Consider the following 20,304-nt stretch of genomic DNA (forward strand, 5'->3'; position numbering starts at 1 on the left):
ATAAGGTCTTTTAAGGTCCAGTAAGGCCTGTTAACGTCCAGTAACGCCTGTTAGGGTCTAGTAAGGTCTGTTAAGGTCCAGTAAGGCCTTTTAAGGTGTAGTAAGGCCTGTTAAGGTCTTGTAATTCCTGTTAGGGTCCAGTAAGGCCTGTTAACATCCAGTTAAGCCTGTTAAGGTCTTGTAATTCCTGTTAGGGTCCATTAAGGTTTGTTAAGATCCAGTAAGGTCTGTTAAGGTCTAGTATGGCATGTTAAGGTCCAGTAAGGTCTGTTAAGGTCAAGTAATGTCTGTTAAAGTGTAGTAAAGTCTGGTAAGGTCCAGTAAGGTTTGTTAAAGTCCTGTTTGGTCTGTTAAGGTCGAGTAAGGTCTGGTTAGGTCCATTAAGACCTGTTAAGGTCCATTAAGGCCTGTTAAGGTCCAGTAAGGCCTGTTAAGGTGTAGTAACGTCTGGTGAGGTCCATTAAGGTTTGTTAAGGTCCTGTATGGTCTGTTAAGGTCCATTAACGTCTGTTAAGGTCCAGTAAGGTCTGTTAAGGTCTATTAAGGTCTGTTAAGGTCCAGTAAGGTCTGTTAAGTTCCAGTAAGGTCTGTTAAGTTCTGTATGGCCTCTTAAGATCCAGTAAGATCTGTTAAAGTCCAGTAAGGTCTGTTAGGGTCCATGAAGGTCTGGTAAGGTCCATTAAGGTCTGTTAAGGTCCAGTAAGGTCTTTTAGGGTCCAGGAAGGTCTGTTAGGGTCAATTAAGGCCTGTTAAGGTCTGGTAAGATCTGTTAAGGTCTAGTATAGACATTTAAGGTTTAGTGAAGTCTGTTATGGTCCAGTAAGGTCTGCTAGGGTCTATTAAGGTCTGTTAAGGTCTATTATAGCCATTTAAGGCCTCTTAAGGTCTGTTAAGGTCCTGTAAGGCTTGTTAAGGTGTAGTAAGGTCTGATAAGGTCCAGTAAGGTCTGTTAAGGTCCATTAAGATCTGTGAAGATCCAGTAAAGTCTGTTAGGTTCCAGAAAGGCCTGTTAGGGTCTAGTTAGGTCTGTTAAGGTCCAACAAGGCCTATTAAAGTCTAGTAAGGTCTTTTAAGGTGTAGTAAGCTCTGGTAAGGCCAGTCAGGTTTGTTAAGGTCCAGGAAGGTCTGTTAAGGTCTGTTAAGGTCTTTTAAGGTCTTTTAAGGTCCAGTAAGGTCTTTTAAGGTCCTGTAAGGCTTGTTAAGGTCCAGTAAGGTCTGTAAAGATCCAGTAAAGTCTGTTAGGGTCCAGTAAGGCCTGTTAGGGTCTAGTAAGGTCTGTTAAGGTCCAATAAGGCCTATTAAGGTCTAGTAAGGTCTGTTAAGGTCCTGGAAGGTCTGTTAAGGTCTTGTAAGTTCTGGTAAGGTCCAGTAAGGTTTGTTAAGGTCCTGGAAGGTCTGTTAAGGTCTTGTAAGGTCTGTTAAGGTCCAGTAAGGTCTGTTAAGGTCCTGGAAGGTCTGTTAAGGTCCAGTAAGGTCTGTTAAGTTCCAGTAAGGTCTGTTAAGATCTAGTATGGCCTGTTAAGGTCCAGTAAGGTCTGTTAGGGTCCGTTAAGGTCCAGTAAGGCCTGTTAAGGTCTTGTAACACCTTTTAGCGTCTCGTAAAGTCTGTTAAAGTCCAGTAAGGTCTGTTAGTGTCCATTAAGGTCTGTTAAGGTCCAGTAAAATCTGTTAAGGTCCAGTAAGGTCTGTTAAGGTCCAGTAAAGTCTGTTAAGGTCTAGTAAGGTCTGTTAAGGTCCATAAAGGCCTGTTAAGGTCCTGGAAAGCTTGTTTAGGTGTAGTAAATCCTGGTAAGGTTTAGAAAAGTCTGATAGAGTCCAGTAAGGCCTGTTAAGGTCTTGTAACGCCTTTTAGGGTCTAGTAAAGTCTGTTAAGGTCCAGTAAGGCCTGTTAAAATCCAGTAAAATCTGTTTGTCCAGTAAGGTCTGTTAGGGTCCAGGAAGGCCTGTTAAGGTCTATTAAGGTTTCTTAAGGTCTAGTAAAGCTATTTAAGGTCCATTAAGGTCTGTTTAGGTCCAGTAAGGTCTGTTTAGGTCCAGTAAGGTCTTTTAGGGTCCAGTAGAGCCTGTTAAGGTCCAGTAAGGTCTGTTAAAGTCCATTAAGGCTTGTTAAGGTCCAGTAAGGCTTGTTAAGGTCCAGTAAGGCTTGTTAAGATCTAGAAAGGCTTGTTAAGGTCCTGTAAGGCCTGTTAAGGTGTAGTAAGTTCTGGTAAGGTCCAGTTAGGTTTGTTAAGGTCTTGTAAGGTCAGTTAAGGTCTTGTAAGGTCTTTTAAAGTCCAGTAAGAACTCTTAAGGTCTAGTAAAGCCATTTAAGGTCTAGTAGGGTTTGTTAAAGTCCAGTAAGGTTTTTTAAGGTCCATTAAGGTCTTTTAAGGTCCAGTAAGGTCTTTTAAGGTCCAGTAAGGTCTTTTAAGGTCCATTAAGGCCTGTTAAGGTCCAGTAAGGCCTGTTAAAATCCAGTAAAGTCTTTTAAAGTCCATTCTTGTCTGTTAGGGTCCAGGAAGGCCTGTTAAGGTCTATTAAGGTTTCTTAAGGTCTAGTAAAGCCATTTAAGGTCTATTAAGGTCTGTTAAGGTCTAGTATGGCCTGTTAAGGTCCAGTAAGGTCTGTTAAAGTCCAGTAAGCTCTGTTAGGGTCCATTAAGGTCTTTTAAGGTCCAGTAAGGTCTGTTAAGGTCCAGTAAAGTCTGTTAAGGTCTAGTAAGGTCTGTTAAGGTCCATAAAGGCCTGTTAAGGTCCAGGAAAGCTTGTTTAGGTGTATTAAATCCTGGTAAGATTTAGTAAAGTCTGTTAGAGTCCATTAAGGCATGTTAAGGTCCAGTAAGGCCTGTTAAGGTCTTGTAACGCCTTTTAGGGTCTAGTAAAGTCTGTTAAGGTCTAGTAAGGCTTGTTAAAATCCAGTAAAGTCTGTTAATGTCCAGTAAGGTCTTTTAGGGTCCAGGAAGGCCTGTTAAGGTCCAGTAAGGTCTTTTAAGGTCCAGTAAGGTCTGTTAAGGTCTAATATGGCCTTTTTGAATCTTGTAAAGTCTCTTAAGGTCCATTAAGGTCTGTTAGGGTCCAGTAAGGTCTGTTAACATTCAGTAAAGTCTGTTAAGGTCCAGTAAGGTCTTTTAAAGTCTAGTATTGCCTGTTAAGGTCCAGTAAGGTCTGTTAAGGTCCAGCAAGGTCTGTTAGGGTCCATTAAGGTCTTTTAAGGTCCAGTAAGGCCTGTTGAGCTGTAGTAAGGTCTGGTAAGGTCCAGTAAGGTTTGTTAAAGTCTAGGAAGGTCTTTTAAGGTCTTGTAAGGTCTGTTAAAATCCAGTAAAGTCTTTTAGGGTCCAGTAAGGTTCGTTAGGGTCCAGTAAGGTTTTTTAAAGTCTATTAAGGATTGTTAAGGTCTATTAAAGCCATTTAAGTTCTATTAAGGTCTGTTAAGGTCTAGTAAGGTCTGTTGAGGTCCGTTAAGGTCCATTAAGGTCTGTTAAGGTCCACTAAGGTCTTTTAAAGTCCAGTAAGGTCTGTTAAGGTCCTGTAAGGCTTGTTAAGGTGTAGTAAGGTCTGGTAAGGTCCAGTAAGGTCTGTTAGGGTCCATTAAGGTCTGTTAATGTCCAGTAAGGTCTGTGAAAGTCCAATAAAGTCTGTTAGGGTCCAGTAAAGTCTGTTAGGGTCCAGTAAGGCCTGTTAGGGTCTAGTAAAATCTGTTAAGGTCCAGGAAGGTCTTGTAAGGTCTGTTGAGGTCCAGTAAGGTCTGTTGAGGTCCAGTAAGGTCTGTTGAGGTTCAGTAAGGTCTTTTGAGGTCCAGTAAGGTCTGTTAAGGTCAAGTAATGTCCGCTAAGGTCCAGTATGGTCTGTTAAGGTCTAGTATGGCCTGCTAAGGTCCATTAAGGTCTGTTAAAGTCCAGTAAGGTCTGTTAGGGTCCATTAAGGTCTGTTAGGGTCCATTAAGGTCTGTTCAGGTCCATTAAGGTCTGTTTATGTCCATTAAGGTCTGTTAAGGTCCATTAAGGTCTGTTAAGGTCCAGTAAAGTCTGTTAAGGTCTAGTAAGGTCTGTTAAGGTCCATTAAGGTTTTTTAAGGTCCATTAAGGTTTGTTATTGTCTATTAAGGTCTGTTAAGGTCCAGTAAGGTCTTTTAAGGACCTGTAAGGTCTGTTAGGGTCCAGTAAGGCTATTTAGGGTCTATTAAGGTCTGTTAAGGTCCTGTAAGGCTTGTTAAGGTGAAGTCAGTTCTGGTAAGGTTTTTTAAGTTCCAGGAAGGTCTTTTAAGGTCTTGTAAGGTCTGGTAAGATCCACTAAGGTCTGTTGAGGTCCAGTAAGGTCTTTTAAAGTCTAGTATGGCCTGTTATTGTCCAGTAAAGTCTGTTAAGGTCCAGTAAGGTTTGTTAATGTCTATTAAGGTCTGTTATGGTCCAGTTAGTTCTTTTAAAATTCATTAAGGTCTGTTAGGGTCCAGTAAGGCCTTTTAAGGTCCAGTAAAATCTGTTGAGGTCCATTAAGGTCTGTTGAGGTCCATTAAGGTCTGTTGAGGTCCAGTAAGGTCTGTTGAGGTCCAGTAAGGTCTGCTGAGGTCCAGTAAGGTCTGTTGAGGTCAAGTAAGGTCCGCTAAGGTCCAGTATGGTCTGTAAAGGTCTAGTATGGCCTGCTAAGGTCCAGTAAGGTCTGTTAAAGTCCAGTAAGGTCTGTTAAGGTCCAGTAAAATCTGTTAAGGTCCAGTAAGGTCTGTTAAGGTCCAGTAAGGTCTGTTAAGGTCCAGTAAGGTCTGTTAAGGTCTAGTAAGGTCTGTTAGGGTCCAGTAAGTTCTGTTAAAGTCCAGTAAGGTCTGTTAAGGTCCAGTATGGTCTTTTAAGGTCCAGTAAGGTCTTTTAAGGTCCATTAAGGTTTGTTATTGTCTATTAAGGTCTGTTAAGGTCCAGTAAGGTCTGTTAAGGTCCAGTATGGTCTGTTAAGGTCCAGTAAGGTCTTTTAAGGTCCATTAAGGTTTGTTATTGTCTATTAAGGTCTGTTAAGGTCCAGTAAGGTCTTTTAAGGACCTGTAAGGTCTGTTAGGGTCCAGTAAGGCTATTTAGGGTCTATTAAGGTTTGTTAAGGTCCTGTAAGGCTTGTTAAGGTGTAGTCAGTTCTGGTAAGGTCCAGTAAGGTTTTTTAAGTTCCATGAAGGTCTTTTAAGGTCTTGTAAGGTCTGTTAAGATCCACTAAGGTTTGTTGAGGTCCAGTAAGGTCTTTTAAAGTCTAGTATGGCCTGTTATTTTCCAGTAAAGTCTGTTAAGGTCCAGTAAGGTTTGTTATTGTCTATTAAGGTCTGTTAATGTCCAGTTAGTTCTTTTAAAATCCTTTAAGGTCTGTTAGGGTCCAGTAAGGCCATTTAAGGTCTATTAAGGTCTGTTAAGGTCCTGTAAGGCTTGTTAAGGTGTAGTCAGTTCTGGTAAGGTCCAGTAAGGTTTTTTAAGTTCCAGGAAGGTCTTTTAAGGTCTTGTAAGGTCCTGTTAAGGTCCAGTAAGGTCTGTTGAGGTCCAGTAAGGTTTGTTAAAGTCTAGTAATGCCTGTTATTGTCCAGTAAAGTCTGTTAATGTCCAGTAGGGTCTGTTAGGGTCCATTGAGGTCTGTTAAGGTCCAGTAAAGTCTGTTAAGGTCCAGTAAGGTCTTTTAAGGTCCAGTAAAGTGTGTTAGGGTGCAGTAAGGCCTCTTAACGTCCAGTAAGGCTTTTTAAAGTCTAGTAAGGTCTGTTAAGGTCTACTAAAGCTATTTAAGGTCCAGTAAGGCCTGTTCAAGTCCAATAAGGCCTTTTAAGGTCTAGTAAGGTCTGATAAGGTCCATTAAGGCCTGTTTAGGTCTAGTAAAGCCATTTAAGGTCTTGTAAGGTCTTTTAAAGTTCCATTAAGGTCTAGTGAGGTCTGTTAAGGTCCAGGAGAGCCTGTTTAGGTCCAGTAGAGCCTATTGAGGTCCAGTAGAGCCTGTTTAGTTCCTTTTAGGCTTTTTAAGGTCTAGTAAAGCCTGTTAAGGTACTGTAAGGCCTGTTAAGGTACTCTAAGGCCTGGTAAGGTGTAGTAAGGTCTAGTAAGGTCCTGAAAGGTTTGTTAAAGTCCAGAAAGGTCTGTTAAGGTCCTTTATGGTCTGTTAAGGTCTGTTAAGGTCCAGTAAGGTCTATTAAGGTCTGTTAGGGTCCAGTAAGGCAGTTTAAGTTCTGTTAAAAGATCTGTTAAAATCTAGTGTATCCTGTTAAGGTCCAGTAAGGTCTTATGACGTCTGTTAAGGTCTATTAAGGCCTGTTAAGGTCTATTAGGGTCTGTTAAGGTCTGTTAAGGTCTGTTAAGGTCTATTAAGGTCTGTTAAGGTCCGTTAAGGTATTTTAAGGTCTGTTAAGGTCCAGTAGAGCCTGTTAAGGTCCAGTAGAGCCTCTTAAGGTCCAGTAAGGCCTGTTAAGGTGTAGTAAGGCCTTTTAAGGTCTTGTAGGGTCTGGTAAGGTCTTGTAGGGTCTGGTAAGGTCCAATAAGGTCTGTTAATTTCCTGAAAGGCCTTTTAAAGTCAGTTAAGGTCTGTTAAGGTCCAGTAAGGCCTTTTAATGTCCAGTAATGCTTGTTAAGATCTAGTAAGGCTTGTGAAGGTCTTGTGGGGTCTGTTAAAGTGTTGTAATACCTGTTAATGTCCAGTAAGGCCTGTTAACGTGTAGTAGGGCCTGTTAAGGTCTTGTAGAGTCTGTTATGGTCCATTAAGGCCTTTTAAGGTGTATTAATGTCTGGTAAGGTCCATTAAGATTTGTTAAGGTCCAGGAAGGTCTGTTAAGGTCCTGTAAGGTCTGTTAAGGTCCAGTAAGGTCTGTTAAGGTCTTGTAAAGTCTGTTAAGGTCTAGTATGGCGTGTTAAGGTCCAGTAAGGTCTGTTAAGGTCCAATAAGGTCTGTTAAGGTCCAGTAAGGTCTGTTAAGGTCCAGTAAGGTCTGTTAAGGTGTAGTAAGGCATGTTAAAATCCATTAATGCCTGTTAAGGTCCAGTAAGGCCTGTTAAGGTGTTGTAAGACTTTTTAAGGTCCAGTAAGGCCTGTTAAGGTCCATTAAGGCCTTTTGTAGTCCAGTAAGGCCTGTTAAGGTCTAATAACGCCTGTAAAATCTATTAAGGTCTATTAAGGTCCAGTAAGGCCTTTTAAGGTGTAGTAAGACCTGGTAATGTTCTTATGTTCTGTTAAGGTCCAGTATGGTCTGTTAAGGTCCAGTAAGGTCTGTTAGGGTCTGGTAATGCTTGTTAAGGTCCAGTAAGGTCTAGTAAGGTCTGGTAATGCAACCCATATGAAATATTTAGCTACTAAAACCTTGTCATTTAAGAGGTGTAATTACTTGTTGTCCCCAAAAGAGGGCGCAGTTGTATAAAAAGACGTTACTTTTGTTGGTTTTCCTTTTTGGCTTGAGAGATTTTGCAACGTGCTGCAGACCAGCTGAGCAATATTCGGTACAAAAATACTACATAATGGTTCTAAATATTGAATTTTAGCATATATTAGAGCTAATAAACTGTTTTTATAACCAGAATTCCAGCTGTGAACGTGAGGGAGGCAGTTTTCTGTCAAGTAATAAGTGTTTGAAACTCCGGTGAGTGGAAACACAAGTTTTCTGTTTTGATAGCCTAGCTATTCACTATAAAGGGAGAGTACATCTTACTTTTGAGTTCATATGCTTTAAATTAGAAATGGAAGGAATAAAAAACCAATCGGAGTTATGAAAATGTTCTTTAATGCTTGTAGAAATGCTGTAAAAGTATAGCTACGCTAATCGCTAGCTAGTGCTAATCGCTAGTTAGCGCTAATTGCTAGTTAGTGGCTGGTTAGCGAGTAGAATTACTAATAGCGTGGTGGAGCCTTAAAGGCACAGTGCACATGTTTGGTTAAGTCATTTAGTTTGGTTAGATTGATACATCTTAATTATTTACAGCATAACTGTGCTATGATTGAATATATTTTGGTTATCAGAATGTACATGTTATTAGAGTTTGTGATGGTTCAATTCATATTCATGTATAAAGGGATAATTGGACATGTTACAGCTAAAAAGTGGGAAAAGAATAGTAATTCATTAGTCAGTGCTAAAATAAAGTCAGTGCTGAAATGAAGAAAAGGACTTAAGATCTCATTTTAGGGAACATAAAAGAATATGAGTATTCATTGGTTTTCCTGCGATCGGCACAATGTTGAACTATTCTGCTGACCAGCTGATGAAGTTCAACAATTACACTACTCCATCGTGTATTCTAGTCATCAAACAGCTTGGACTCCTTCGCCGGCCTCGTTATATTCACAGGGGCTCCCGGAGAAAGCTTGTCCCAGTGAGAGTAAGGAACTGCTCGGATGGTAAAGTGGGGTTTTCTAGGCATGCGCCGTATACTCCCAATGGAGTATCTCCGTGTAGTCTCGAACCGCGTTACACCTGGCTGGTACCTGTGGTTCCTGATCAGCCCGCTACACACCTCCAGCCACGGCAGAGACTCCGAGCCAGAAACAGAGGAGTTAATACTGTCAATCTCAGAGCACTGGAACACACACCGTTACTGCAGTCTCACTCTGTGTCAGTCCATATGGCACTGATAAATGCGCGCTCTGTCCATAATAAGACGTTTATTTTAAATGACTTTTTCACTTCTCATGGTTTGGACCTGTTGTTTTTAACTGAGACATGGGCTACAGGTGGTGAATCGGCTAGCGACTCCGCCCCCTTCTTGGAACTTTGCCCAGTAGACTGCGGTTTCTTCAGTTTACCTCGGAATACGGGTAGAGGCGGAGGAGTTGCGGTGGTTTTTAAACAGCGTCTGAGATGCCAAATGCTGAATATTGGGACTTTTAAAAGTTTTGAAGCACTGGTTTTTAAATCTCACTCTGTTCTTCCATTACTCTGTGCAGTAGTATACAGACCTCCAAAACCAAACAGCGACTTTATCACTGAGTTTGCTGAATTCCTTGCTATGATTGTACCTATGTCTGACAGCATTCTGCTTCTTGGTGATTTTAATATTCATGTCTGCTGCCCTGATAAATATCAGGTGAATGATTTTAATCAGCTACTGGACTCTTTTGGTTTTATTCAACATATTCATAAGCCCACCCATATGCAAGGTCACACACTTGATTTGGTGTTTTCATCTGGTTTTGATATTGACAATCTAGATATTGAGGAGGCTAGTTTCTCTGATCATATGCCAGTAGTCTTTAGCTCAACTTTAACTGCGCATTTCCCTGCTCCTGTTTTAGGGCACTGGTCAAGGATTATCACTTCGTCCACATCTAACGATTTTTCCAGAGCCTTTTCTGACATGTTAAAATTGCCCAACTATGGTCAGACTCATGCTAATGTGGATGAGTTAGTTACTTCTTTTAATTATAACTGTTCAACTGTTCTGGATTCTCTTGCCCCTATGAAATTTAAACGCTTAAAACCAAAAGTTCAGCCCTGGTTAAATGCATCCACACAGGAAATTAGACAGGCTTGTAGAAGAGCGGAACGGAAATGGAGAAAGGACAGATTGCAAGTAAGTTTGGATATTTTTAAAGGTTGCCTGGAAGACTATCAGCTAGCTGTTAAGTCTGCTAGAGAGGCATACTTTTCAAGCATAATTGCCAAAAATTATAACAGACCTAAAGTACTGTTCAGTACAATAAATTCTTTACTTAAGTCATCACCCGAAGTTGGAAATGTTCCTTCTCCTAGAGTATGTGAAGAGTTTTTAAACTTTTTTGTGGAAAAAACTGAAACAATTAGGTCTGGCATTACTTACTTGGGTATAGATTCTCCACTTCCACCGCCGTGCCCAGGTATGTTTGAAAAGTTTGAGGCTGTTTCAATCTCCGAATTAACAGATTTGGTGCTGAAAACAAAGCCAACAACCTCCCCACTTGATGTGATGCCCCCACAGATAGTTAGGGAGACATTTGATATATTAGGACCTTTTGTCCTGGATATCATTAATACTTCCCTTGCCACTGGTACTGTTCCAGCATGCTTTAAACATGCTGTAGTTACACCTCTGCTCAAAAAGCATAATCTTGATGCTACAGTGGTTAGTAACTATAGGCCGATTTCTAAATTACCATTCTTGGCTAAATTGCTGGAAAAGGTTGTATATTCTCAGCTTTTACCATTTTTGAGTAGAGATGGTATTTTTGAGATTTTTCAATCTGGCTTTAAGTCTATGCACAGCACTGAATCTGCTCTTCTGAAGGTGACAAATGACTTGCTACTTACTGTTGATGAGGGAAATTGTGCCATCCTCATTTTATTGGACCTTAGTTCTGCTTTTGATACTGTTGACCATGACATACTTGTTGGTCGCCTGGAAAAGTGGGTGGGGTTACAGGGAGAGGCCCTGAATTGGTTCATATCTTATTTTAAGAATAGAACCTTTTCAGTGAATATTAGCAGCTATTTCTCTTCTTCTGCTGATGTCTCTTGTGGTGTTCCACAAGGGTCCATACTAGGGCCCCTCCTTTTTTCTCTCTATATGCTGCCATTGGGTCAAATAATTAGGAAGCACAATGTCAGCTTTCACCTGTATGCTGATGACATACAGCTTTATCTTCCCATTAGACCGAATGACAATGGCTCGTTAACATCTCTTAGCAGTTGTCTTGAGGACATAAAGAGGTGGATGGCTGACAATTTTCTTCAGCTGAATGAAAGCAAGTCAGAGGTTATCGTTTTTGGGGGTCCTCATCACATCAATAGTGTCTCCAATAACCTTGGTCACTTGTCTACATGTGTCAAAACATCTGTGAGAAATCTTGGTGTTATCTTTGACTCTGACCTCCGATTTGATAAACAAATCAACTCTGTGGTAAGGAATAGCTTCTTCCAGCTCAGAAATATTGCGAAGATTAAGCCTTTTCTCTGCTATTCTGACCTGGAAAAAGTTATTCATGCATTCATTTCTGCAAGAATTGACTACTGTAATTCTCTGTATATTGGGATGAATCAGTCTCTGTTGCGGCGCTTGCAGGTAGTCCAGAATGCAGCAGCAAGGTTACTGACTAATGCCAAGAAAAGAAACCATATTACACCAGTCCTTGCCTCACTACATTGGCTGCCTGTTCAGCACAGGATTCAGTTTAAAGTGCTTTTATTTGTTTTTAAAGCGCTTAATGGTCAAGCCCCGGCTTATCTCAGTGGTATGCTTTCTCCCGCAACCGCACAGCGATCTTTAAGATCAGCCACTCAGAATTTGTTGACTGTTCCTAGGGCTCGTTTGAAGCTAAAAGGTGATCGTGCATTTGCAGTTTATGCTCCGAGGCTATGGAACACTCTACCTCCTAATATTCGACAAGCACCTTCGGCCGCTGTTTTTAAATCACTCCTAAAAACATACCTTTATAAGCTGGCATTTGAACAGTGAGGAGCTGTGTTAATTTTAATTGTTTAGTCTATTTGTATTTGTTTTATTTTGTCTCTTACTCTGTATTTTTATTTGGTTCTTACTTTTTTAATATAATGTTGTGTTATGTATGCTTATTCGATGTACAGCACTTTGGTCAACGTAAGTTGTTTTAAGAGTGCTTTATAAATAAAATTTACTTACTTACTTACTTACTTACTTACATTGTTCTGCACTATCTGTGTAGATTGGTTTTTCTTAGAGACACAGAAAGACTCGGAGGATTGTGATGGCGAGCCCAGCCCTGTGAACTGCTGACGGTCAAAGAAGCGGTGTGGCCTACCGTTAAGACCGTTTACAGGAGACAGCGGATTTATCAGAGTTTTGCCCAGCATCAGATAAGAACTTACTTACACTAATTACTCTACCCGGGTAGAACAGCCATAGGAAACACCTTTAATTTACATTCAAGGACTAGAACTGAACTTTGGAATCCATACCTCTTTAAATATAAGGAGTGGTATTGAATTGAAGATCTCTTGCACTTAACATAATTTTTATTTTTAAGAGCTCTATTTTATTTCTTTATTTCAAAGTTTTATGCACTAATTCATTGCTAATACACTAATTCATTGCTTGTGTAGCAATAAATGTGTTAATTGTTCAACTTCACCTCCTCTCTTAATTTCAAGGTGTACCGCTTTTCGAACCTAGTTAAGTGTTACTACCCTTTTGTTATTAGTAAGCTTAGGTGCTACAGTAAGGTCCATTAAGACCTGTTAAGGTGTAGTAAGGCTCGATAAGGTCTATTAAGGTCTGTTAAGGTCTATTAAGGCCTTTTAAGGTCTATTAAGGCCTTTTAAGGTCTAGTAAGGTATTGTAAGGTCCAGTAAGGTTTGTTAAGGTCCAGGAAGGTCTGTTAAGGTCCTGTATGGTCTGTTAATGTCCAATAAGGTCTGTTAAGGTCTAGTATGGCCTGTTAAGGTCCAGTAAGGTCTGTTAAGGTCTAGTATGGCCTGTTAGGGTCCAGTAAGGTCTGTTAAGGTCTATTAAGGTCTGTTAAGGTCTAGTAAGGTCTGTTAAGGTCTAATAGAGCCTGTTAAGGTCCAGTAGAGCCTGTTAAGGTCCAGTAAGGCCTGCTAAGGTCCAGTAAGGCCTTTTAAGGTCTTGTAGGGTCTGTTAAGGTCCATTAAGGCCTTTTAAGGTCTAGAAAGGCCTTTTAAAGTCCATTAAGGCCTGTTAAAGTCCAGTAAGGCTTGTTAAGATCTAGTAAGGCTTGTTAAGTTCTAGTAAGGTCTGTTAAGGTCCAGTAAGGCCTGTTAAGGTCTAGTAAAATCTGTTAATGTCCATTAAGGCCTGTTAAGGTCTGGTAAAGTCTGTTAAGGTCCTGTAAGGCCTGGTAAGGTCCAGTAAGGCCTGTTAGGGTCCAGTAAAGCCTGTTAAGGTCCAATAACGCCTGTTAAATCTAGTAAGGTCTGTTAAGGTCCAGTAAGGCCTGTTAAAATGTAGTAAGGTCTGGTAAGGTCCAGTAAAGTTTGTTAAGGTCCAGGAAGGTCTTTTAAGGTCCAGTAAAGTCTGTTAAGGTCCAGTAAGGTCTGTTAAGATCCAGTAAGGTCTGTTAGGGTCCATTAAGGTTTGTTTGGGTCTATTAAGGTCTGTTTAGGTCCATTAAGGTCTGTTTAGGTCCATTAAGGTTTGTTTAGGTCCATTAAGGTCTGTTAAGGTCCATTACGGTCTGTTAAGGTCCAGTTAGGTCTGTTAAGGTCCAGTTAGGTCTGTTAAGGTCCAGTAAGGTCTTTTAGGGTCCAGTAATGTCTGTTAGGGTCCAGTAAAGCCCGTTAAGGTCTAGTAAGGTCTGTTAAGTTCTAGTAAAGCCATTTAAGGTCTAGTAAAGTCTGTTAAGGTCCAGTAAGGTCTGTTAAGGTCCAGTAAGGTCTGTTAAGGTCCAGTAAGGTCTTTTAAGGTCCAGTAAGTTTTGTTAAAGTCTAATATGGCCTGTTAAGGTTCAGTAAGATCTGTTAAGGTCCAGTAAGGTCTGTTAGGGTCTATAAGGGTCTGTTGAGGTCCAGTAAGGTCTGTTAAGGTCCAGTAAGGTCTGTTAGGGTCCAGTAAGGCTTGTTACGGTCTTGTAAGGTCTGTTAAGGTCAAGTAAAGCCATTTAAGATCTATTAAGGTCTGTTAAGGTCCTGTAAGTCTTAATAAGGTGTTGTAAGGTCTGGTAAGGTCCAGTAAGGTCTGTTTAGGTCCATTAAGGTCTGTTTAGGTCCATTAAGGTCTGTTTAGGTCCATTGAGGTCTGTTAAGGTCAATTAAGGTCTGTTAAGGTCCATGTAAGTCTGTTAAGGTCCATGTAAGTCTGTTAAGGTCCAGTAAGGTCTGTTAGGGTCCAGTAAAGCCTGTTAAGGTCCAGTAAGGTCTGTTAAGGTCTATTAAAGCCATTTAAGGTCTGTTAAGGTGTATTAAGGTCTGGTAAGGTTCAGTAAGGTCTGTTAGGATCCATTAAGGTGTGTTTAAGTCCAGTAATATTTTTTAGGGTTCATTAAGGTCTGTTAAGGTCCAGTAAGGTTTTTTAGGGTCCAGTAAGGTCTAATAGGGTCCAGTAAGGTCTGTTAGGGTCCAGTAAAGCCTTTTAAGGTATATTAAGGTCTGTTAAGGTCTATTAAAGCCATTTAAGGTCTATAAAGGTCTGTTAAGGTCCTGTAAAGCTTGTTAACGTGTATTAAGTTTTGGTAAGGTCCAATAAAATTTGTTAAGGTCCAGGAAGGTCTGTTAAGGTCTTGTAAGGTCTTTTAAGGTCCAGTAAGGTCTGTTAAGGTCCTGTAAAGTTTTTTAAGGTCTAGTATGGCCTGTTAAAGTCTAGTAATATCTCTTAGGGTCCAGTAAGGTCTGTTAGGTTCTATTAAAGTTTGTTGAGATCCGTTAACGTCTGTTAAGGTCCAGTAAGGTCTTTTGAGGTCCAGTAAAGTCTGTTAAGGTCCTGTAAGGTCTGTTAGTGTCCGGTAAGGCCTGTTAAGGTCTAGTTAAGTCTGTTAAGGTCTAGTAAAGCCATTTAAGGTCTCGTAAGGTCTGTTATGGTCCAGTAAGATCTCTTAAAGTCTAGTATGGCCTGTTAAGGTCCAGTAAGGTCTGTTATGGTCCAGTAAGATCTCTTAAAGTCTAGTATGGCCTGTTAAGGTCCAGTAAGGTCTTTTAAGGTCCTGTAAGGTCTGTTAGGGTCTAGTAATGCTTGTTAAGGTCTAGTAAGGTCTGTTAAGGTCTAGTTAAGCCTTTTAAGATCTATTAAGGTCTTTTAAGGTCCTGTTAGGCTTAATAAAGTGTAGTAAGGTCTGGTAAAATCCATTAAGGTCTGTTAGGGTATATTAAGGTCTGTTTAGGTTTATTAAGGTCTGTTTAGGTCCAGTTAGATCTTTTAAGGTCCATTACGGTCTGTTATGGTCTAGAAAGGCCTATTAAGGTCCAGTAAGGTCTTTTAAGTTCCAGTAAAGACTTTAAAGGTCCAGTAAGGTCTGTTAGGGTCCAGTAAAGCCATTTAAGGTCTAGTAAAGTCTGTTAAGGTCCAATAAGGTCTGTTAAGGTTCAGTAAGGTCTTTTAAGGTCCAGTAAGTTCTGTTAAAGTCTAATATGGCCTTTTATGGTCCAGTAAGGTCTGTTAGGGTCTATAAGGGTCTGTTAAGGTCCAGTAAGGTCTGTTAAGGTCCAGTAAGGTCTGTTAGGGTCGAGTACGGCTTGTTACGGTCTTGTAAGGTCTGTTAAGGTCAAGTAAAGCCATTTAAGGTCTATTAAGGTCTGTTAAGGTCCTGTAAATCTTAATAAGGTGTTGTAAGGTCTGGTAAGGTCCAGTGAGGTCTGTTTAGGTCCATTAAGGTCTGTTTAGGTCCTTTAAGGTCTGTTTAGGTTCATTTAGGTCTGTTAAGGTCCATTAAGGTCTGTTAAGGTCCAGTAAGGTCTGTTCGGGTCCAGTAAAGCCTTTTAAGGTCTAGTAAGGTCTGTTAAGGTCTGTTAAGGTCTATTAAAGCCATTTAAGGTCTGTTAAAGCCATTTAAGGTCTGTTAAGGTCCTTTAAGTCTTGTTAAGGTGTTTTAAGGTCTGGTAAGGTTCAGTAAGGTCTGTTAGGGTCGAGTACGGCTTGTTACGGTCTTGTAAGGTCTGTTAAGGTCAAGTAAAGCCATTTAAGGTCTATTAAGGTCTGTTAAGGTCCTGTAAGTCTTAATAAGGTGTTGTAAGGTCTGGTAAGGTGTTGTAAGGTCTTTTTAGGTCCAATAAAGTCTGTTTAGGTCCCTTAAGGTCTGTTAAGGTCCAGTAAAGCCTGTTGAGGTCTAGTAAGGTCTGTTAAGGTCTATTAAAGCCATTTAAGGTCTTTTAAGGTCTGTTAAGGACCTTTAAGTCTTGTTAAGGTGTATTGGGGTCTGGTAAGGTTAAGTAAGGTCTGTTAGGGTCCATTAAGGTCTGTTTAGGTCCAGTAAGATTTTTAAGGGTTCATTAAGGTCTGTTAAGGTCCAGTAAGGTTTTTTAGGGTCCAGTAAAGTCTAATAGGGTCTAGTAAGGTCTGTTAGGGTCCAGTAAGGCCTTTTAAGGTCTATTAAGGTCTGTTAAGGTCTTTTAAAGCCATTTAAGGTCCAGTAAGGTCTTTTAAGGTCTAGTAAAGACTTTAAGGGTCCAGTAAGGTCTGTTAGGGTCTAGTAAAGCCATTTAAGGTCTAGTAAGGTCTGTTAAGGTCCAGTAAGGTCTGTTAAGGTCTAGTATGGCTTGTTATGGTCCAGTAAGTTCTGTTAAGGTCCAGTAATGTCTTTTAGGGTCCAGTAAGGCCTGTTTAGCTCTAGTAAGGTCTGGTAAGGTCTAGTAAAGCCATTTAAGGTCTATTAAGGTTTGTTGAGGTCCTGTAAGGCTTGTTAAAGTGTAGTAAGGTCTGGTAAGGTCCAGTAAAGTCTTTTAGGGTCCATTAAGGTCTGTTTAGGTCCATTAAGGTCTGTTAAGGTCCAGTTAGATCTGTTAAGGTCCAGTAAGGTCTGTTAGGGTCTATTAAGGCCTGGTGAGGTCCATTAAGGTCTCTTTAGGTCCAGTAAAGTCTGTTAAGGTCCAGTAAGGTCTTTTAGGGTCCTGTAAGGCCTGTTAAGGTCTAGTAAAGCCATTTAAGGTCTATTAAGGTCTGTTAAGGTCCTATAAGGCTTGTTAAAGTGTAGTAAGTTCTGGTAAGGTCCAGTAAGGTTTGTTAAGGTCCAGGAAGGTCTGTTAAGGTCTAGTACGTCCTGTTAAGGTCCAGTAAGGTCTGTTAGGGTCCATTAGAGTCTGTTAAGGTCCAGTAAGGTCTGGTAAGGCCCATTAAGGTCTGTTTAGGTCCATTAAGGTCTGTTAAGGTCCATTACGGTCTGTTAAGGTCCAGTTAGGTCTGTTAAGTTCCAGTAAGGTCTTTTAGGGTCCAGTAATGTCTGTTAGGGTCCAGTAAAGCCCGTTAAGGTCTAGTAAGGTCTGTTAAGGTCTATTAAAGCCATTTAAGGTCTAGTAAAGTCTGTTAAGGTCCAGTAAGGTCTGTTAAGGTCCAGTAAGGTCTTTTAAGGTCCAGTAAGTTCTGTTAAAGTCTAATATGGCCTGTTAAGGTCCAGTAAGGTCTGTTAGGGTCTATAAGGGTCTGTTAAGGTCCAGTAAGGTCTGTTAAGGTCCAGTAAGGTCTGTTAGGGTCCAGTAAGGCTTGTTACAGTCTTGTAAGGTCTGTTAAGGTCAAGTAATGCCATTTAAGATCTATTAAGGTCTGTTAAGGTCCTGTAAGTCTTAATAAGGTGTTGTAAAGTCTGGTAAGGTCCAGTAAGGTCTGTTTAGGTCCATTAAGGTCTGTTTAGGTCCATTAAGGTCTGTTTAGGTCCGTTAAGGTCAATTAAGGTCTGTTAAGGTCCAGTTAAGTCTGTTAAGGTCCAGTAAGGTCCGTTAGGGTCCAGTAAAGCCTGTTGAGGTCTAGTAAGGTCTGTTAAGGTCTATTAAAGCCATTTAAGGTCTATTAAGGTCTGTTAAGGTCCTTTAAGTCTTGTTAAGGTGTAGTAAGGTCTGGTAAAGTTCAGTAAGGTCTGTTAGGATCCATTAAGGTGTGTTTAAGTCCAGTAATATTTTTTAGGGTTTATTAAGGTCTGTTAAGGTCCAGTAAGGTCTGTTAGGGTCGAGTACGGCTTGTTACGGTCTTGTAAGGTCTGTTAAGGTCAAGTAAAGCCATTTAAGGTCTATTAAGGTCTGTTAAGGTCCTTTAAGTCTTGTTAAGGTGTAGTAAGGTCTGGTAAAGTTCAGTAAGGTCTGTTAGGATCCATTAAGGTGTGTTTAAGTCCAGTAATATTTTTTAGGGTTCATTAAGGTCTGTTAAGGTCCAGTAAGGTCTGTTAGGGTCGAGTACGGCTTGTTACGGTCTTGTAAGGTCTGTTAAGGTCAAGTAAAGCCATTTAAGGTCTATTAAGGTCTGTTAAGGTCCTGTAAGTCTTAATAAGGTGTTGTAAAGTCTGGTAAGGTCCAGTAAGGTCTGTTTAGGTCCATTAAGGTCTGTTTAGGTCCATTAAGGTCTGTTTAGGTCCATTAAGGTCTGTTTAGGTCCATTAAGGTCTGTTAAGGTCAATTAAGGTCTGTTAAGGTCCAGTTAAGTCTGTTAAGGTCCAGTTAAGTCTGTTAAGGTCCAGTAAGGTCCGTTAGGGTCCAGTAAAGCCTGTTGAGGTCTAGTAAGGTCTGTTAAGGTCTATTAAAGCAATTTAAGGTCTTTTAAGGTCTTTTAAGGTCTGTTAAGGTCCTTTAAGTCTTGTTAAGGTGTAGTAAGGTCTGGTAAAGTTCAGTAAGGTCTTTTAGGATCCATTAAGGTGTGTTTAAGTCCAGTAATATTTTTTAGGGTTCATTAAGGTCTGTTAAGGTCCAGTAAGGTTTTTTAGGGTCCAGTAAGGTCTGTTAGGGTCCAGTAAGGCCTTTTAAGGTCTATTAAGGTCTGTTCAGGTCTATTAAAGCCATTTAAGGTCTATTAAGGTCTGTTAAGGTCCTGTAAGGCTTGTTAACGTGTATTAAGTTCTGTTAAGGTCCAATAAAATTTGTTAAGGTCCAGGATGGTCTGTTAAGGTCTTTTAAGGTCTTTTAAGGTCCAGTAAGGTCTGTTAAGGTCCTGTAAAGTTTTTTAAGGTCTAGTATGGCCTGTTAAAGTCTAGTAATATCTCTTAGGGTCCAATAAGGTCTGTTAGGTTCTATTAAAGTTTGTTGAAGTCCGTTAACGTCTGTTGAGGTCCAGTAAGGTCTTTTGAGGTCCAGTAAAGTCTGTTAAGGTCCAGTAAGGTCTGTTAGTGTCCGGTAAGGCCTGTTAAGGTCTAGTTAAGTCTGTTAAGGTCTAGTAAAGCCATTTAAGGTCTAGTAAAGCCATTTAAGGTCTAGTAAGGTCTGTTATGGTCCAGTAAGATCTCTTAAAGTCTAGTATGGTCTGTTAAGGTCCAGTAAGGTCTGTTATGGTCCAGTAAGATCTCTTAAAGTCTTTTAAGGTCTGTTAAGGTTCAGTAAGGTCTTTTAAGGTCCAGTAAGGTCTGTTAGGGTCCAGTAAGGCTTGTTAAGGTCTAGTAAGGTCTTTTAAGGTCTAGTAAAGCTTTTTAAGGTCTATTAAGGTCTTTTAAGGTCCTGTAAGGCTTAATAAAGTGTAGTAAGGTCTGGTAAAATCCATTAAGGTCTGTTAGGGTCCATTAAGGTCTGTTTAGGTTTATCACGGTCTGTTTAGGTCCAGTTAGATCTGTTAAGGTCCATTACGGTCTGTTATGGTCTAGAAAGGCCTATTAAGGTCCAGTAAGGTCTTTTAAGGTCCATTAAAGACTTTAAAGGTCCAGTAAGGTCTGTTAGGGTCCAGTAAAGCCATTTAAGGTCTAGTAAAGTCTGTTAAGGTCCAATAAGGTCTGTTAAGGTCCAGTAAGGTCTTTTAAGGTCCAAAAAGTTCTGTTAAAGTCTAATATGGCCTGTTAAGGTCCAGTAAGGTCTGTTAGGGTCTATAAGGGTCTGTTAAGGTCCAGTAAGGTCTGTTAATGTCCAGTAAGGTCTGTTAATGTCCAGTAAGGTCTGTTAGGGTCGAGTACGGCTTGTTACGGTCTTGTAAGGTCTGTTAAGGTCAAGTAAAGCCATTTAAGGTCTATTAAGGTCTGTTAAGGTCCTGTAAGTCTTAATAAGGTGTTGTAAGGTTTGGTAAGGTCCAGTGAGGTCTGTTTAGGTCCATTAAGGTCTGTTTAGGTCCTTTAAGGTCTGTTTAGGTCCTTTAAGGTCTGTTTAGGTTTATTAAGGTCTATTAAGGTCTGTTAAGGTCCTGTAAGTCTTAATAAGGTGTTGTTAGGTCTGGTAAGGTCCAGTGAGGTCTGTTTAGGTCCATTAAGGTCTGTTTAGGTCCTTTAAGGTCTGTTTAGGTTCATTAAGGTCTGTTAAGGTCCATTAAGGTCTGTTAAGGTCCAGTAAGATCTGTTAGGGTCCAGTAAAGCTTTTTAAGGTCTAGTAAGGTCTGTTAAGGTCTATTAAAGCCATTTAAGGTCTTTTAAGGTCTGTTAAGGTCCTTTAAGTCTTGTTAAGGTGTAGTAAGGTCTGGTAAGGTTCAGTAAGGACAGTTAGGGTTTATTAAGGTGTGTTTAAGTCCAGTAATATTTTTTAGGGTTCATTAAGGTCTGTTAAGGTCCAGTAAGGTTTTTTAGGGTCCAGTAAGGTCTGTTAGGGTCCAGTAAGGCCTTTTAAGGTCTATTAAGGTCTGTTAAGGTCTATTAAAGCCATTTAAGGTCTATTAAGGTCTGTTAAGGTCCTGTAAGGCTTGTTAACGTGTATTAACGTGTATTCTGGTAAGGTCCAATAAAAATTTTAAGGTCCAGGAAGGTCTGTTAAGGTCTTGTAAGGTCTTTTAAGGTCCAGTAAGGTCTGTTAAGGTCCTGTAAAGTTTATTATTAAAGCCATTTAAGGACTATTAAGGTCTGTTAAGGTCCTGTAAGGCTTGTTAACGTGTATTAACGTGTATTCTGGTAAGGTCC

At 40.3% G+C, this 20,304-nt stretch overlaps 1 long non-coding RNA gene across 1 annotated transcript; it reads left to right on the forward strand.

Annotated features, from left to right (window-relative positions):
* Positions 1-7,368: 7,368 nt before the first annotated feature.
* On the forward strand, positions 7,369-11,883 carry LOC134303663 (uncharacterized). The gene is made up of 3 exons (XR_010007685.1): positions 7,369-7,412; positions 7,491-7,552; positions 11,563-11,883. It is a non-coding gene; the product is annotated as an uncharacterized LOC134303663 (long non-coding RNA).
* The last annotated feature ends 8,421 nt before the right edge of the window (positions 11,884-20,304 follow it).

Source organism: Trichomycterus rosablanca, chromosome 26, assembly GCF_030014385.1.
Source record: "Trichomycterus rosablanca isolate fTriRos1 chromosome 26, fTriRos1.hap1, whole genome shotgun sequence".
NCBI classification, from domain to species: Eukaryota; Metazoa; Chordata; class Actinopteri; order Siluriformes; family Trichomycteridae; genus Trichomycterus; species Trichomycterus rosablanca.